Here is an 18,754-nt window from a genome sequence, read left to right on the forward strand (position 1 = left end):
TCTTAAGGAAATTGATCATGATGTTCTGCTGTTTGTTTGTTTGTTTGTTTGTTTGTTTTTTTGCTTGTTTCAAATATAAAGACAGCCCTGTATGTAAAAAGCAAATATGCCAGGCAAGAAGTTCCTAGCCTAGTTTTCTCACTAAACTGCTAGTTTTCTAGACATCTGCACTGAGAAACTATCACATGTGCAGTTCCCCACTCTCATTCTAAAATAATGTAGTCCAGGAATGCTTTAAGTGTATGATGAGTTGTTGATCTCAAATGAAACCAATATTTGGAAGGAGCAAGTTCCCCTCACAGCAGAAGCCATTTTTTCTGGTATCTTTAAAGTACAGTTATGGATCTTTTAAGTGCTGTGAGAATTCTTTTTTAAAATGGTTGCTTCAACATCTATCATTTTGAGGACAAGAGAGCTTCTGAGCCTCTGGTTGGAGAAGCTTGCTGATTAAGTGTATGATGAGTTGTTGATCTCAAATGAAACCAATATTTGGAAGGAGCAAGTTCCCCTCACAGCAGAAGCCATTTTTTCTGGTATCTTTAAAGTACAGTTATGGATCTTTTAAGTGCTGTGAGAATTCTTTTTTAAAATGGTTGCTTCAACATCTATCATTTTGAGGACAAGAGAGCTTCTGAGCCTCTGGTTGGAGAAGCTTGCTGATGAGAGGAAATTAGCCAAATTTTATATATGCAAAGACATCCTCTTCAAGTTGCTACGGAAGCAGCCACACGGGGCAAGCTTCAGCCTTCTTTTCACCTCGATATGCTCACCACAGCCTTTCCTAAGCAGTCCTTGGTCCTCTTCTCATTCTTGCTTCTCAAAGTGGCATTTCAGCTTCCTGCACACACCCGCACAAGTACCCAAGAACAGAAGGCAGAAGCAGCAATATGGTTTCATTTCTGATACAGCGGCTGCAGCTTCTATTTGTGCTGCATCTTATCAGTAAAGACCTTGTACAGTTTCCCGTCTGTAGCAATACTTACAAGCTGAACTCTGCTATGCTTCTTTCCCATGTGAGATTCCCCCCACCTGACTACGCTTTTCTAGCTTTTCCGAGAGAGGAAACAGCTGCTTCACAAGTGAGGAAGGATTCCTTTATACCACTAGCTCTTTTAGACTCTTAAAAACAAGAGCCACATTTACAGTCTGTAAATCTTTATTTGCATCAGCCATGAGTGGGGATGGGGGCAGTATAGGAAAAGGAGGATAAAGCCCCAAAGCTAGTAAGCTAGTATCTCTCTCCAGCCAACTTCTTAGGGCCAAGCTAAATGGGAACACTTGCACAGCCGAGCCATGCATGCCCGCTTTCTCTGCTCCCCTGTACGTCCATGACACTCTGGAAGCAGACAGTTTAGGGTTCTCCCAGTCCTCTTTTTGTGGAAATATAAGACGTCTCCACTGGGATCAAAGGAGGCTTTTTTTCATTGTTATTTAATACCTCCCCCGCACACACACACACACAGAGGGAGGGATGGAGGGAGGGAGGATAGGCTGAGAATCCATGACAGGCCCAGAGTCATCCAGTGACTCATGGCTGAATGGGGACCAGTACTGGGCTCCTGAGCCCCAGTTGCATCACATGGACATCTCCTTCCAGAAGAGTCCAGGGGTTAAGCACAAGCTCTGTAACAAGGGAAAGGTGCTTGGCTCCTCTGTCCGACAAATCTATTGATTTAGCATACTCCGCTTTTACAATCAAGAACTACTGAGTTGGAAAGGAACATCAGAAGCACCCAAGCCTTGGGTTAAACCCTTCTAAACCCTTTCTTGCAGGTACAGAAGTGGGGAAGAGGGAAGCTTTCGAGCCAGTGATCCCCATTACCTTAGTTTGTCAAGAGGTCGGCTCACCTGTCCATGCCACTTTTTGCCCCCAGGTGTTTGGCTCCTGCCTGAGCATGCTATCCTGGGGTCCTGGTTTTCTTTCCCAGCAGTTTTCCAAATATCATGGGTGGTCGCCACGCAACCCAGAGTGCTCTTCATTACGCATTTTGACAACCTGAGACATGGGCCTTAATTTCCTCCCCACGCCACTCCATTCTGTGTAGGCAAGAAGACTACATGCAAAGGCATCACGGCTTGTAGAGGTGGCCCAGTGGGCATGATAAACCATGTGGTCATCATGGACCCCCAGGAGATGGCCAGCACACGGCATGGCACCAGACCGTGGTGCACAGCGCTCGTGCAACCTGCTCCTTTGCTGTGGGTTCCTCTGCCATAGCGGCAAGGCCGTCTGGCCCTGCGTAGAGGCCAAGCTAGATGCTGGAGGTCCACAAGTGCATCCCCTTGGTGTTTTTCTTTGGACAGAAACGATGTGCAGAGGAGATGGGCACTTGTTCTGTTCCTGCTTCACTGATCCACTGTGCACTGGGCCTACACACAAACACAGCCCTGCAGCTGCCTCTGGCAGCGAGTGGGGAAACAGGCACAACTTAGCATAGCAAAAAGTACAAGTTCAGCTACTCCGCCTTGGCCGGAGCAAGATACGTACAGGCTTGATCGGGCTCATGCCAAAACCAAAGCAAGACACTGGATGAAGTAAAAGCGGAGATGCATTTCCATTGCTCACACTTTGGCTCCCTCGCAAACTTTGGACTTAACTTGGAGCCGACTTGCCTCACCCCAAAAGGCTGGCTAGCGCCACGAGGCTCGCTGCCCTGGCCACTGAGTGCCCTAGCTAGGAAGACCAAATCAATCCTATTATTTTCTATAAGGCTAACCAGTAATAAAGTTACAATTCAGTTCATTTTTCTCGTTAAGTCATTTCAAACCAGCACAGGCTCGAAACTTTATTATGTACTCCCAGAAGAGAGAACGGGAGGATGTCCCTGGTCGAGACACTTTGTTCCTTGTAACAGATGTTATTCCAGGCAACAAAGATGGCCTGAAGTAACTCGAAGGGTTACAAAAGCATGTTCCTCCTCATATCTCATTACTTGTGCAATGCGAAACGGAAAGGGTCCTCCCTTGCAGCTTGGAGCCAGAGGGAAATCTATTAATTAAAACATCCCCTCTTCTCTGCAACACCCAGCTAATTTTAGAGGAATTCCAGCAGTTCACTCCCTCCCATCAGTCCCACAGTCTGCTATGTTGTTTTTGCTAAACTGTCCAAGAACCCAGGAGCGTGAGCAGGTGAACCAGCCTCACCGCCTGTCCTTGAAGCATAGCCATCAACCTTCTGGAGCGCATCAGGCCAGGCTCAGGGGAACGCTGGGTGCATCACCGCTTGGCCAGGTGGTCCCCACTGCCTTGAAGGGGGCGCTGCTGGGACCACTCCTGAGAAAACCCTCCCTGGGCCCAGGTCTGCACTGACAATCGCCCGGTCAGAAGAGCCTGGATCCTGGGCAAGGTGTTCCACAGCGTAGCTTAGTCTCAGATGCAGTGGCGCTTGAGTGAAACAGATTATCTGTCCCTGTCTGGATTCAGGAAAGAATCAGCACTGATCACCTGAGAGATGGTCTTTGGGGAAGGGGCAGGAGGAATGCAGCTTTCTGAGGCTGGATCTCTCTGCAGTGTTGATTCTGATGGGTTGCCTTTATGTGTTGGGGTCTGGAGGCCTTATTTTGCAGTGATTCAACTCATATTTGGGGCTTTGGTCCCAGAAAATAGCATCAAGTGGATGCATCATCGACCCTTTGCAGCAGAACTGTGGGGTGCCACAGGTACCATCTTGTTCCCAGCACTATTTAATGTCTATTTGCAGCCATCAGGAGTGGCCATCAGGACATCACTGGCAAGTGATCACCAGTGCATTAATGACACCCAGCTCTGTTTCTCTCTGTGATCAGAGTCTGGAAAATAAAATGAAACCCAACAATGAGCAAAAAGGGCCAGCAACCGGACAAGCTGGAAGACTGGGAGAGAAGGAAGGACGGGGAGAACAGTCCAAGGTGACCTGATCATCCGTCAGGGCTCTGTGAGTGCTTCAGCTGATTTGTAGAGAGATGTCATGTGATGTGTGAACCCATCCAGTGGGTGAAAAATACACACTGAATTCGAAGGGTAGCGTGTCCCTGACACTTGTAAACATATTTTAGGGTTTTAATTTTTGTGACCTGTCCAGAGAACTTTGGCTATTGTGTAGGATAGAAATGTAATTCACACACACAGAGAGAATGAGGGGAGGGGGGTAGAGATTAGCTCTCTAACTTGAATTGTGCACCCCAACCCAGATTAAAAGCGCTCAGCAGATTTAGATTGCACAAGCCATTTGCTGTATGCGTCTTAACTTGCACAGCTTCATGCATTTTTTTCTTCCGTGGGGATTTCATCCTTTAGTGGAATTGGGGATTTTTTGCACAGTATCAATAGCCTTGAATTCAATACTTCAGTAGTTCCCAAAGCCTCCCAAGTTCCCGAAAGGCAAGAGGTCCTCACTGCAGGCAGTTCCTGGGAACCCTTGTATGTCTTGACTGTTCTTTGGCAATCCTGCTTTCCTCCTTCAGGCTGCAGCCCCTGGTACTAGGATGCACCAGATAATGGGGTTCTCCTGATAATGGGGGAGGAGGAGGGCCCAGACGTAGGAATGGTGGAGGCGGAAGACCTTATCTCAAGGCTGCCACCTCCAGATGTTCAGAGACACCCTGAGAACGGCCAGGGTCTGCGCGTGCTGGGCGGGGTGGGGGATGGAGCCAGAAGAGCCTGCGATGATCCCTGACCCCATGACACAGAGTCAGGAGAGAAGGGCTAGCCACCTGGTGGAGTGGCGCATGGCCAGGAGGCTGGCCCATCCCCAGAAGGAGTGGGGTCCAGGATTATGCAAAAGGAGCATCTTGGAAATCTCCACAGTTTGGGTTCAATGAACCACTCTGTGCATGCTCAGAGACTCTTCTCTGGCTGTTGTTTGCTGGATGTACATCGGAAATAAAGAGCCTTTGCCAAAGAATGGTCTGTTTCTTTGAGAGATAGTAGAGGAGCTTATCAGGGAACACAAGGAGCAGCAGTGCTAACTCAGCCATGTCTATGCAGAGGAGCAAACCACGCTTTCAGTTCCAGCCAACATGCAGAAAAGCATCCGCAGGCCTAGCTGCAGCGAGTCTTAAGCCAATGCACCTGGCACCCTGCCCCACTCCCCCTATAACACAGCCAGGAGGAGGTATTCAGAAGTTTTCACTTGTATTTTACATTAACTTCGCCTGGTCACATTGTCTGAACCCAGACAAAGAGTGGCTAATTTTAGCTATGGTTTATGGAAGCATCCCAGCTTCATAAATCATGGTTACTCCTTGCTGCAGTGCACGTACCTGATACTCAGGGTCAAGTAGACATTACACTGGTTATGTCATGTGCAGCTGGCCTCATTTTTTATATTTGCCCTAGAATTTATTTATTTAAATTTATTTATTTATTACAAGCATTTGTATCCTGCCCTACCTCACAAGTGCTCAGGACGGCCTACATAATATAAAATTCCAATAATGCAATAATAAAACCACAATTGGTGCATACGATCCTGTTTCCCACTGGAAACACCATGTTTCCAGACCAGTAACTAGTGCAAATCCATCTCTGGCATAGGGATAAAGGAAAAGGAAAAGTCTCCACAAGCATCAAGTTTCCCCTTATCTTTTTTATCCATGGTGTGTGTGCTGGCAGCAGGGCAGCTTCTGGGATGCAGACAGAGGCTGGGTTTAGACAACGGGGTAACATGCACTCAAGGGTTGCACATGGGTAGGATAGGTGACACCGAGACAACTGAGCTGCCTTCACGCGGCAGACTTTGGGAATCTGCCAAGTCAAAGCAGGCAGAGCTGGGGCTGTTTTTCATGGCTTCTGCTTTTGAGACAAGCTGCAATTTACATTTTGCTTGACCAATTTTGTTTAAGGTCAAGGAAACTGCATAAAGTTTGGGGGAAATTTACACAAGTTGAATAAAGCTGAGCCAATTGTGACCACAGTTGGTGGACAAACATTACTCGAATTTCCCTGGTTCAGAAATAAAGCCCCAGAAATTGCAGCCCACTTTAAAAGCAGAAGACGCCGCGCTGGCTCATCTCCCATCAGCAAGAGTTGCAGCAGCGCTGGCTCAAAAGGAGGGACCAAGCGAGGCCAATGCAAAGGACTGGGCCAGGATTTTCTTGTACTTGCAAACCTGGTTCATTACAGTTTCTTTAGTGCGGCTTGTTATGGGACTATGAAGTGTAGTTTGACCATGGGTTGTTGTGTTGAAGGTAGCCAAGATAACCACAAGGAACAATCCACATTTCACAACCTAGCAGCAAAGCATTGGTTCTCTCTAGGAGTATCTTGGTTGATAACAATCCATGCCTCGTTAGCACATCTGGATTCAGACACACTCTTATAAGACAGCGTGGCTTGTTGTGTGCCCTGAACTCAGCCAGAATGGTTAACCAGCTATGCAGCTAGCATAAGTCAAGATGAAAACTTGGCCTTGGATTTAAACTACCATTATTTAGTGCATTGTCTGAATCCCATCAATGTGAGTGCAAAAGGTTTAACCCTTTCCTTCCCGTGTACAATGGTTCCAATGTACCTCAATTCCTCAATTCCCACAAACTCTCCACCTGGAAATGTGAACAGAGCATCTACTCATAAACTGTGTTTGCAGTGCCACCATGCACGGTCGTATTTCTTCTGCTTCCTAAGCAGGTCGGATAGTTTGCCCAGGGAAGACCTAGAGGACAAAGTGGCTGTTGCCTGAACTCTGGGGGCAAAGAGACCATTCCATACTTTAATTCTTGATTCTAAAGGAAGCAAAAGCTAAGTGCAGCCAATCATGTGTCCTGGGTTTTAGTAAAGTCGATGTTACTAAACTCAGAACAATGGTAACTAATGTCCTATGACTCTAATGAGAAAGGGAATCCAAGATGGGTGGGAGTTTTTAAGAATGGAATTCTAAAGGGAAAATTACAAACAATTCCAGCAAGGAAAGAAAAAGGTGAAAGACAACAAAAGCAGCCCACATGGCTTCATGAAAAGCTTAGAGATGATCTGAAAAGAAGGGGGGAAGCGGGGAACATGAATAAGAAGTGGAAGAAAGGCTTCGAAGGAATAATGCAAGCATGTAGTACGGAATTGCAGGGATGGCATCAAGAAGACTAAAGCTAGGAATGAACAGAGACTAGCAAGGGATACTCAAAGAAGCACAAAAGCCTTCTTCAGACATGTCCACAGCAAAGGACAGGGGGAAAAATGGGGGTTCAGCTAGGCAGCGTGGGTGGCAAAATGATAACAGATGAACAAGAAAAGGCAGAAGTGCTCCGTGCCTATTGTGGCACAGCCTTCTCCCAAAAGAGGCTCTATGACCTTCGTGAAGAAGGGGAAGTACAAGCTGAAGGAGCAGGATGGCAGCTCAAGATTGATAGGCAAATGGTCAGGGAGCATCTAGTTAGGCGGAATGCATTCAAATCTCCAGGGCTGGACGGACTCCATCCCAGAGTAATAATGCAGCTGGTGGAAGCACTCTCAGAAACACTGCCCCTGATCTTTGAGAAATCATGGAGGACAGGGGAAATGCCAGATGACGGGAGAAGGGCTGAAGTTGTCCCCATCTTCAAGAAATGAAAAAGAAGAACCAAGGAACTGCACACCAGCCACTCTGACATCACTCTCTTGGAAAATTCTGGAGCAGATTATAAAGCAGTCGGTCTGCAAACACCTTGAAAACCATGCAGGGATTTGCCAAGAATAAATCCTGTCAGAATCCACTGATTTCATCTTTTGATTGTGTGACCTCCCTGGTGGACTGTGGGAATGCTGTGGACATGATGGGGCTGGACTTCTGCAGATCTTCTGGCACAGTGCCCTGTGAGATCCTTATTCGCAAACTAGTGGGCTGGATCAGACAACTATCAGATGGATCCATAGTTCGCTGCAGAATTGGTCTCAAAGAGTGCCCATCAGCAGCACCTCCTCAGACTGGGGAGCAGTAACGTGGGGCTCCTCAGGGTTCACTCCTGGGCTCAGTGCGCTTCAGCCTTTTTATTAAGGCTTTGGATGAGGACGTGCAGGGGATGCCTATCAAGTCTGCAGATGACACAAAACTGGGTGGGAAGGAAACTAGCCTGGAAGACAGAAACAAGGTCCAAGGGGATTTTAATAGGTTGGACTGCTGGGCTGAAAACAACAGAATACAATTCAGTAGGGATGGATATATTTATTTAAAATCTTTCTATCCTGTCCTATACGATAGCTTACAAGAAATAGAACAATAAATAAACAAAGCAATAAATAATAATAAATAACAACATACAAATTACTGACAAAAACAAAATGCAACTGTAACAAAAACAAAATGTGACTGTATAATATTTAAAACCAATTAAAATTCCTAAACCTTAAAATAATGGGTAAATATGAATGAATGTCAAGTTATGCACCTAGGAAAAGAAACCAGATGCCCATATGCCTTGTTACAAGATAGAGAATACTTGGCTCAACCATTCTGCAAGTGAGAATGATCTTGGAATTGTAGATCACAAGCTGAATATGATTCGACAAGGTGATGTGGCTGCAAAAAGGGCAAATGTATTTAGGGCTGCATAATAGAAGTATCACTTCTGAATCATGTGAAGTACTAATTCCCTTTTACTCAGCACTGGGTAGGCCTCACCTGGAGTCCTGTGTCCAGTTCTGGGCACCCCAGGTTAGAAAAATGCAGACAAGCTGGAAAGGGTTTGGAAGAAGGCATTCAGGTTGATCCATGGACTGGAAACAAAGCCCAGTGTGAAGGAACTGGGCATGCTTAGCCTGGAGAAGAGTAGACTGAGGGAATATGAAAGGCTGTCACAGAGAGGAAGGCTGGGATCTCTTTTTGATCATCCCAGACTGCACGGCATGGAGTAACAGCCTCAAGTTGCAAGGAGCCAGATTCCAGCTGAACTTCAGGAATGAACGTCCTGACTATGAGAGCCGCATGACAACGGAACCAAAGAGCTAGGGAGGTAGTGGCTCTCCCATCCTGGAGGCGTGCAAAATACAGCTGGGCAGCCATATTCTAAGCTGGCGTCCTGCACTGAGCAGGAGGTTGGACCCAATGGCCCTCTTGGCCCCTTCTAATTCTATTATTCTATGATTGCAGGATTCTCCCAGGCGTACATTTGCACATGGTTTTATTTTTGGAAATGTTTTAACCTATCTTTAAGCCTTAATAGTGGGGGCAGGGGGACAGTGCAGTTCATATCCATGAAATCACATGTATATTTCTCCCTATAGTGCCATATATGTACCCTTTACAAAGAAAAAATGATAGTTTTTTTCCAAGTGTTTACACTGAAAAAGAAAAAGAAATTTTAAAAAGTTCTGTGGAAAGTAGTGAGGAAAATGGAGAAGATTAACAAGAAGGATATGTGATTAATTTAGTTACACATAGTTCAGTTTACCATTGCATCATACACATGACAAACACTTGGACAGTTCTAAAAATCTGGAGGTCAGTATTACCATTTTTTATGGAAGCTGATTTTTGTCTTTGAATGCTCAGTTTCCTCAAGTGAAGCCCTTATGACATCCCAGACTCAGCTGTGCCCAGGCAAAACTACTTCTGGTTCCTCTTGCTTAGAAATGTCACAGAAACCCACAACTTGGATTTCTGTGAGTCCGATCTGTGGATTCAACAGACGATCAGCTTTGTCCAGTTCATGCAGATTTTGCAAGCTTGTGAACCAGACTTTCACTTGGGGTTGTGTGTGGGGAATGTGTGCCAATTCACATCAGTCCTAATGCCCATTTGTTAATGTGTCTTTGTGCAAGTGTACATCAGCATCAATGCACACTTTGGCTACTGCAAATTAGCATGGGTAGAAAATTCTGCCTTGATAAATCTGATTCTGATAAGCAGGTGACAGAATGAAAGATCCCAGATGGAGGGAACAGAGTCAACAAAATCTGTATATTCTTCTCCTTCCCCACAAATTCCAAAAGCTCCCACACCCATCATCCCCAGTGATTTGTGGAAGCTAATTATGTCTCTGTGTATGTTGCAAGGTCCTCAGACTCTGTCTGAGCCGTAAGAGCGACAAGAAAAAGAAATCCTTGCTCTGACGTTTGTAGTGTGCACCCAGGTTGACAGGTTTCGTGCTAAAGGCAATAAATCAATATGAAATTTGAAGTGGAGGGAATGCCATTTTTGTAACAAATTAGAAGCAATTTCCCAACCATTTCGATTATGAACTCTTCAACTCAAGGACTGCCTAGAAGTATGTGCACATGCCATGCCTAACGTAACATGAACTCGGTCTTGGTGGAGGGGCCGGTGCATGACCACATTACAAGCAATAAATAAGACTCTAATAACAGCACCCAAAGGCTTTATATTAAATGCTGCGATTATTTAAAGCACTTTGCCCATGTCCTTTCCTTTTTCTCAGCCTTGGCTCAACATTTTGAAGTCCATGTTTCCGAAGCACCTGATCTCACCAATCGGAACAAGAACAAAAGCAACAAACTACTTTTAACATTATTATAATTAGGCTTCCAGAATGGAGAGTATGGGAAGACTTTGGAAAGTCCTGTTTAAATGCTGGGAAAGTCCTGTTTAACATTATTAGACTTAGAGGCTGGAAAAAATTAACTGTGATTCACAAAGTCAAATTTAGATGGTGTTCAGATTTATTTGGCAGGGCTGTGCTCAGCCATTCCTCTTGCTGGCCACCCCCACCCACTCCAGGGAGGCACATGGAAGGCAAGAAGGCAGCTGAACCCACGGGTGCTGCCCCTTCCTGGCACATTTAGTTGTGCTCATAGAGGGCTCTGGGAAGCACGGAAACACCCACCCACTCCATGTCCCCCACGGGGTCCCTTTCACGTGTTCCACTGTGTGCTGCTCTGGCTGGAGCGGTGGACTGGGAGGAAGGACGTGTGGGATCCAGTCCCCACGTGGCCATGAAGCTCACTGGGCCAGCCTCTGACTCTAACCCTCTCCTGCCACCTAGGGTGCCTGTGAGGATACCATGGAGAAGATGGGCTGCCCCCTTGGGTTCCTCTCCAGGGGAAAAAGGCAGGATATTAATGTGAACAATGGCCCCAGTACGGATGATGACGCAGAGGTCACTGGAGGCATGCCACCATGCCTTCAGTGGGAACATCACAGAGGAGTTTGTACAACTTTCACAGATAAGGACAGGGAGATGCCTCTACAGTTCAGTTAATGCTCCCTCCTCCTCCTCTTACAGTCAGGATGGGCTCCTGGGGCAGCTTCACTCTGTGTCATTTCACAAGTGTGAAAGATGTGCCAGCGGAAACTGGGTTCTAAGCTATGTGAAAAGGGAACATCTAACAAACATTGTGTTTGTGCAAGCCTGGTGGCACAACCAGCCAAGTAAACAGGTGGGTAAGTGGCTGCACAAGCAGCTGCGTGATGGAAAGCTGTGGTGGAGCTCCACTAGTGCTCTCTGAGTTTGTGAATGACTGTGTGCCCCGTGTGTTTGTGGGCTCCAAACAGGGGACCCAGATCCCCACTCCATGCATGTAGATCACTAAGCCGTAGACCCTGCTTCCTTCATCAACCATTTGTCCTCAGCTTCCTTGGCCTCAGTGTCCTGCTGAGGTCCCATGTCTGGGCAACTAGCGAAGTTCTCACCAGCATTGCTAATAATCGTGGATGACAGGAGACATCGTCCAAACAATTCAACGGGCACCAACTCGGAGCTGCTGGAAGACAGGCTTCTGTGCTCAGAGGGGCATCCAGTCTGCTCCACCAAGCTCCCTAGTTCACATCATGTTGAGCCCTGCTGGATCAGGCCATGGGCACATTTATTTTTTATTAAAACATCTGATCCCGCACTTGGTCCACACAGTGGCCAACCGGATGACCATAGGAAGTATGCAAGCAAGACTTGAGTGCAACAGGTCCCTTCCACCCACATTCTCCAGCAACACGATTTATTCCCTTTCTCAGCCAACAGTTTGGCAAAGAAATCACCCCCAGGGAGTGCTTAAGAACTTTGGGATTTCAACACTGCCTATGCTGCATTTAACAGAATCCAAAAAGTCCCAGAAGCAGAGCGATTGTCCAGAAAGAACCAAAGCCCCAAGTGCCCAGGCAAAGGGGCGAAGAGCATGCAAGCGCTCCACGCACGTTCACCCAGGAAGCGAGCGGATGGCTTCCCCAGTCCTTCTGCCAAACCCTGACAAGCCACACCTGCCCCGCAACGAAAAGGCTCCTTGTGACTTAGGAGATGTCAGCATGTGGAGATGTAACTAATCATCCTGATCCTTCTTCCTCACATCCCTGTGGTGGGAGCATGGGGTGGGGGTGGGGGGGAGATGCATACGCATGTCCTTAATATTAACTAGATTGCCTGTTACTCTTTTGCATGGAGGATGCCAGCCCATGTTCTGACAGCTGTAGAAGGACAACTCCCTTTTTACCCAGAAAAAGGGGGTCCCCTCATGCAGCATCAAGAACTTGGGAATTACTCCTCTGGGATGTCATGTTCTGCTTCCAGTTTATGGTGTTTTTGTTCCCACTCCTAAGTCTATTCATAATCTCTGGGTACCTTTGAATAATTGTTTTGAAACACACTGTCGGGTCATGCTGCTTTTCCACCCATAATAGTTAACTTAAGCTTCCCTTCCTGCTCCTTGGCTGTATTTTTGAGTTAAGATTTGACACCCCCAGTTGTAAGTCTGCACATTAAGCCAACACTGTATGTTGAAAGATAGACTGACAGGCAGTCTAAACAGCCGTGAAGCTGGGGTTACTGATAGGACATAGTCACAACACTGAGCTGCATGAGATTGGGGAGCAGAAGAATAATTACTTTTTGCCCCAGTGAAACCTGCTGTTATTCTTTGTGTGGCCCAGCCACTGGCTGATGCTGGGTTTGTAAATACATCAGTTTAGTCTAGCCTAATCCAAACAAACTGGGGATGCAAAGCTTGCCACATGGTCAGCCTTCTTTCCAACAGGTCTTGCTTTTGCAGCTAACGCTGAAGCATTGATTGCTTTCCCCCTCGTTGCTCTTCAGATAGAAGGAACATAAACAGCTATGCAGGAAGCATCTTCATTATACAACATCCCTCCACCCCTGGTTCCATTCAGCAACACAGCAAAAGGAGCCATTAACTAGAGGGCGAACATTCTCACAAGTGTGGCTTGTCCATGATTTCTTCTTCCACTAGCCTAGTCTCTGCCATCTTGGGTTCCAGCAGCTCCCAGTCTCTAAAAGGGGGGGAGGGAGCCACAGACCCTTCCACTGCCCTGTGTTGACAGCTATTTCATCCTGCTTTCGCACATGAATTGTTCTTTCAATTCACTGTGCTCTTGTCCCAATTAGATGTAACAATAAATGATGGTTTGGCTCAAGGAAAAAAGAATCAGTTACATACAAAATGTATAACTCAATGTAAAATGCATATAATTAGATTTTTTGGGTGCTGTTTATTATTATTATTTCACACAGTGATATGGAAAGACACGGAGCTGATTTGGCCTGCAAACACTGTTCTTTGTCTCCTTGCTCTGGATTGGAACAAGCAAGGACCTTTTCAGTGTGGCTATTCCAGTCTCCCTACTTTAGATCATGTTTCTATAGAAAGGCCTGTTAAAGCTTTTTCAAATTAAATAAGAAGTTTCATGGAAAGTTGCATGATAAAAAGAGGTGTGGGAGTTGGATTTCTATGGCATGTTTGCTTTAGTAGGATAGTCTGTACTTTAAGGTGCTTAGAGCAAACTGTCAGGTCAGTGAGATAAAACATTATTGGAAGCATAAAGTGAATCACAGACAACATGCAAGGATGGAACAGGTGAGTTAAACGCACATGTGAAGAAGGGTTCAAAGCAACCTGCCAAGGAACCGGAGTGACATGCGGCTGCTCAACTCTTGCACGGAAGGCCAGCTGAGGTTATCGGCATGGGTGTGCTGCCATGTGCAGACAGAACGCCAGCACTCTCTCGGGAGGGCAGGTGCCTTAGGGGGCAACCCGGGAGACTCCTGGTCCTGCCTGGGTGCCTGGCCCCATCGCGACTGGGCCCCGGAGGAAGGAAGGTGGGGGGGGTCGACAGGAAGAGGGGTCCACACAGTGGCGGTGGTTCCAATCCACAGCCCAGCCTCCTTCCCTCCCCCGGCCTGGCACCAGATCCAGAAGGCAGAAAATGAACTTGCAGCTAAAACGCAGGGCACGAGGCGTGGGGTGTCAGGGGCCGCTGATGCCGTGCCCCACTCCTTGCATGGGGAGCCAGCTTGGAGGCTCCTCCCATGAGCCTCCAAGTTGGGGGTTCAGAGGGTGACAGGCCTATGCCCTGAACCACTTTCAGCATTCACAAATCACATAGAAACACAGAATCAGACCGAGTCAGAAGGAGCCTCCTGGCCATCTAATCTGACCCCCAGTTCCAGCCAGTTTGTTTTAAGAGGAACCTTTAAGAGGTCACGTGTGTAAGAGGATGTAGGCATACGACAGGACTGCCCTTAAAGCCCGAACCAGGGCAAATTTCTTCTTGTCGCCAAACATAAACTGCACCATTCCAGGCCTGGGACTGCTCTAGATGTAATGAATATTAGTGCTATCAGGCAATTCTAAGGCTGATGATGCCACTACAAGGTATCTTTCTTTTGTCAGAACTGCCAGATTTACAGTTGCTGTTCCGAAGTTGGAAGCATGTTGCCTGCCAATGACAACGTACGCAGTAATGGTGCATGCATTTTTTCGACTCGGCCTGCAAATGGTAATGGGCAGAGAAGCTGTAATATATCTTTAGCACTGTGCAGAATCTGTTGTTTAATACTGAATTTTATAATGACCATATTGGTTGAAATGATATTTTAAAATGCACCATATATCTTTACAAGCTTGGTATACATGATGTAAATAATGTGTATGATACAGTGAACTGAACAGAGACTCAGGACAGAAGATGCACATGTCTTAAATCCTGCTTTGCAAGTGGTGCAGATGCTTCACCCTTAGTAACTGGAGTCTGACAAGATGAGAACTATCTGAGATACTAATGACATTTTCAAAGGGTTAACGATGCTGAACTGATTAGCACTAAAAACTAAATTTTCACTTGGTAGGGTGACATGAAAGCCTTTCCCACTCTGCACACAGTCATGCCTACATTATTATAGGACAATTTAGGTTTTCTCCTTTCAAATGCCGTAGCTCTCAAACATGGGCGTAGATCAAAGCCAGCAAGCAAAGGAAGACCTTTTCTCACGGAAAGGATTTGGAAGGCTTCTTGGGTTTGAGTTGGGCAGGCTTGGCTTGGCTTGTTTAAAACCAGCTTCAAATTAATATGCTTTCTGCCACAATTGTCAGTCAAGCGGTGGTGAATTAGCTGAAAAACATCATGGCAGGACTAGGATATAATCAGAAAGCTAAACCAGAGCAGCTTTCAGCATACACTGCGGGGCTTTTCTTAAAGAAGGGGAGCATCTCCTGCAAATCTCCCATGTGTTTTAACGGGCAGTATATATTTCCAGTAGATTGCATGTTTGGGCCGCAACAGTGACTTGACATGTCTGAAGCCAGACCTCCAGTTAAAAGGATCAAGGAGCAGATGCTGCAAGGAGCACCTCTCCTCTGCCTCAGGCACTGGGGAGCTGCTGTGGATCAAAGCAGGCGACACAAAGCCGAAGGCTGGCAAGGCTGCGTCCCAGGAGGAGAAACCAGAAGCCGCTTCTCGCAAGGAATGAGCGTGAGTCATTATTTAAGGGCAACCTTCCCCAGCCTGGTGTCCTCCAGGAGTGCTGGCCATGCTGGCTGGGAATGATGGGAGTTGCACTCCTAGGCATTTGAAGGGCATTATGCTGGGGAAGGCCAGATTAAAGCCTTAATCAGTTATACTGGGGGAATCCACGGCCTTGGAAAGCAGACACATTTTAGGGTATTATTGCTCAGTGACATCCATGTATCTGCTTCACAGTTTAGGCAAGAGGGATATGTTTCTACTCCATGGAGCTTAAATGTGAATTACTCCTGAGGGACTGGCAGTGAGCTGAATGAAGCCAGCAGTGGGCAGGAACACCCATGTACGTTCACCATGCATGCAGCCACAGTGAATACACATCCGTCCACATATTGCCCCCTTTCGAGCTCCTCCCCATTTCCCTCACTTGCTCCTGGAACCCTCTACTTTCTCGGGGTACCTTGCTCCTCCCTCTCTTCCCTCCATGAGAAAATTACCCCTTTCGTGCATACTACTGTGTAGGCCACAGTTCTGAGAGCTGAGCTAGATCGGGTTGGGCTATCTGCCCCAGTAACTTCCTTGACACTTGGTTTGCCCCCCTCTTTTACTTAAAACATTTATTTACCAGCATCAGGGGCACGGGAAGGGTTTCTGTTGCTGCTGAGCAGGGTGGGTGCGCATGAGTCGCTTGGTGTGCTGGAGCTCGGAGCCACTTCTGCGCATGGTCCTGCCCTTTGCCACGCCTCCCACAGTAGTCCTCGCATGGAGGTGCCTGGGCAGTTTCTCAAATGGACCAACAACTCTACTTCACTCAGAGCCTCCATGAAGGAAAGGTAGACCCAGTTCCCGCAGGACTCTGCAGAGGGGCAATGCTCTTGTGAAGGCACTGCAGACTTTGCTGGTCTCCGCCACGGAGGAGCTTTAAACTACAGTGAAAGCACAGCCATGAATAGGAGTGCTCTCAGTTCCGGCTTTCTTAGATACTGCCTGTTAAATCCACAGAAGTAAAGGTATCAAAGAATTGCTTGATTCACTGATTTTATTTAAATGAGATGGAACCCCCTTCTGCAAAATGATGAAAGGCAGCTATTATATTTCAACAGACAAATAATCATGTTTCAGGCAAAGTGATATAATCATGCCAAAAGATGTTATTAAGCCGCTCTTGATGTTTTCTGGTTATCTATGTGCATGTGACTTGATCTGTTAACAATCAACTAGGCTGTCCAAGCTCTTGGAGAAGTTCTGCTAAGAGCATATGCAATGCTGAAATTGCGCCACTTCAAATTTAGCGGTGTGCCCATTGGTCTGGCAGACACTGGCAAGCAAGCCTTGCACCAAAATTCTCTATTTGCTGAATAAAAATAAATATGAGGCATACACTGTTTAGAATTGCTTGGAGGCCAGAACCAGGGGCCTAAAGAAAGGTTACTCATCATATGAATGTTATCCAATAGACCCTGGTAGCAAATATATATTTCACTCATCTGTTTGGAGTCATATTGGCCCTTCATGGTGCAACATAAACATTATAAAAACAGCACATCTGGTGTACCTGAACATGAGAAAAATGAGCATTTGTTCCATGGGCATTTATTTATCTTATTTATCTTCCTCACAACAACTATTAGAAACAGGTTAGGCTGAGAGAAGTGGCTTTTTACAGGTCACCAGCTTTGGAGGTACAGTTGGATTGTAACCCAGACTCCCCACCCCGGTCTCTGTCACTTCACCTACTATACCATTCTGCCTCTCCAACAGAGACCCCAACACTGCAATCCTAAGCATGTTTACTCAAGAGTAAGTCCAAGCATGTTCAGAAGGTGCATTTAGGATTTCAGCCAAAGTCTCTGAATGATATCTGCACTGACTTGAAGTGCCCGTTTATTAGTGTGTGTCCATGTAAAATCTCGCTGAAGAATTCAAGCACTTAATTAACATGATTGTCGGAAGCAGAAATAGAGCAACATACAAAGCAGTTTTGTGTTTTAATAAACATATCATGACTGTGATATATCGCCCATTTTCCTTTTCAGACTTGATTTATCTGTCAGTTTGATTTTCAGATTTGATTTATTGGTCAATTTCTTTTCAGGATTTGATTTAGCAGTCAATTTGTTTCAAGATTTGATTAAAGCACATTGCATAAGGCTTTCTGGATCTATTTCTAAATATCATAACATATATCTACTTTGGATGTTTAGAGTCTTAATTTCCAAAAACTTTCTCATTCAATAATTCTTCATTCCTATCTGGAGCTCGTCCCTATTACACATGAATATAATCTGAATCAGATGAAACAACCAATTACAGTAAGACATAAAATACAGTAAGTGGAGTTTTAAAAATAAATTGCACACTGTGGTGTCTTAAAGAGAACCAAGAGATTTATTATCAGGTATTAATACAAACTAGGTAAAACTTCAGTTCTGGTTTCACATTTCCATACTCTCAAATTATGCATGCATCAGACAGTAACAAAGAGAGAAAGATTTTCTGTGTTGCTTCTTGCCTAGAAAGGCACAGGGTGGGTTGCCAGTTAAAGCTGTAATCCTACAGCTGCTTACCTATGTTTAAGCCTTACTGAGTTCAGTTGATTTTCTTCTGAGCAGACATGTATATGATTACACTATTAGGCATCGTTAATAGTTGGCCTACTCAAATCCACTGGGCCTAACATACACCCCACTAGTTTCAATGGGTTGACTTATATGAGAAAGAGAGAGAGAGACTTGGTGGTTCAGTGGCCGTAAGTCTTCATCTTCAGGCACACACCATGGTCATGTTCAGTTTGTGGGTTCAATCCTGCACATCCACTGAACTATGCAGTGGATTTAGCACAGAGCAATAACTCCCATCTGACTACAGTGAATCTCACCTCTCCACTGGCAGCCGTCAGAGCCAAGAGGGGTGAGCCCTCTGGGTTGATGGAGCAGGAATGACGCCCTCACCCACTTTATCGTGCTTGTCCGCACGATATTAACCCCATTTTACTGAGAGAAAACGGAGGGTGGCTTGCCATAAACCACACAAAGAAGCCATGGCTGCAATTGTGATTTTAACCTCCACTCCGCTGGGTATCACGGCCCTGAGCTGTGCAAGACTTTGTGGTTCTAAGCTAGCACCCCGGCTCAGGTTGGAAACATACCACTGCCAATGCGAGCA

General features: G+C 46.1%; 1 protein-coding gene across 1 annotated transcript in view; it reads right to left on the reverse strand.

Annotated features, from left to right (window-relative positions):
* The window catches only part of MAF (MAF bZIP transcription factor), a 288,522-nt gene that overhangs the window by 211,950 nt on the left and 57,818 nt on the right, over positions 1-18,754 (reverse strand). The gene's annotated exons all lie outside the window — the stretch shown is intronic.

Source organism: Varanus komodoensis, unplaced genomic scaffold, assembly GCF_004798865.1.
Source record: "Varanus komodoensis strain SLA01 unplaced genomic scaffold, ASM479886v1 scaffold27, whole genome shotgun sequence".
In the NCBI taxonomy this organism is placed as follows: Eukaryota; Metazoa; Chordata; class Lepidosauria; order Squamata; family Varanidae; genus Varanus; species Varanus komodoensis.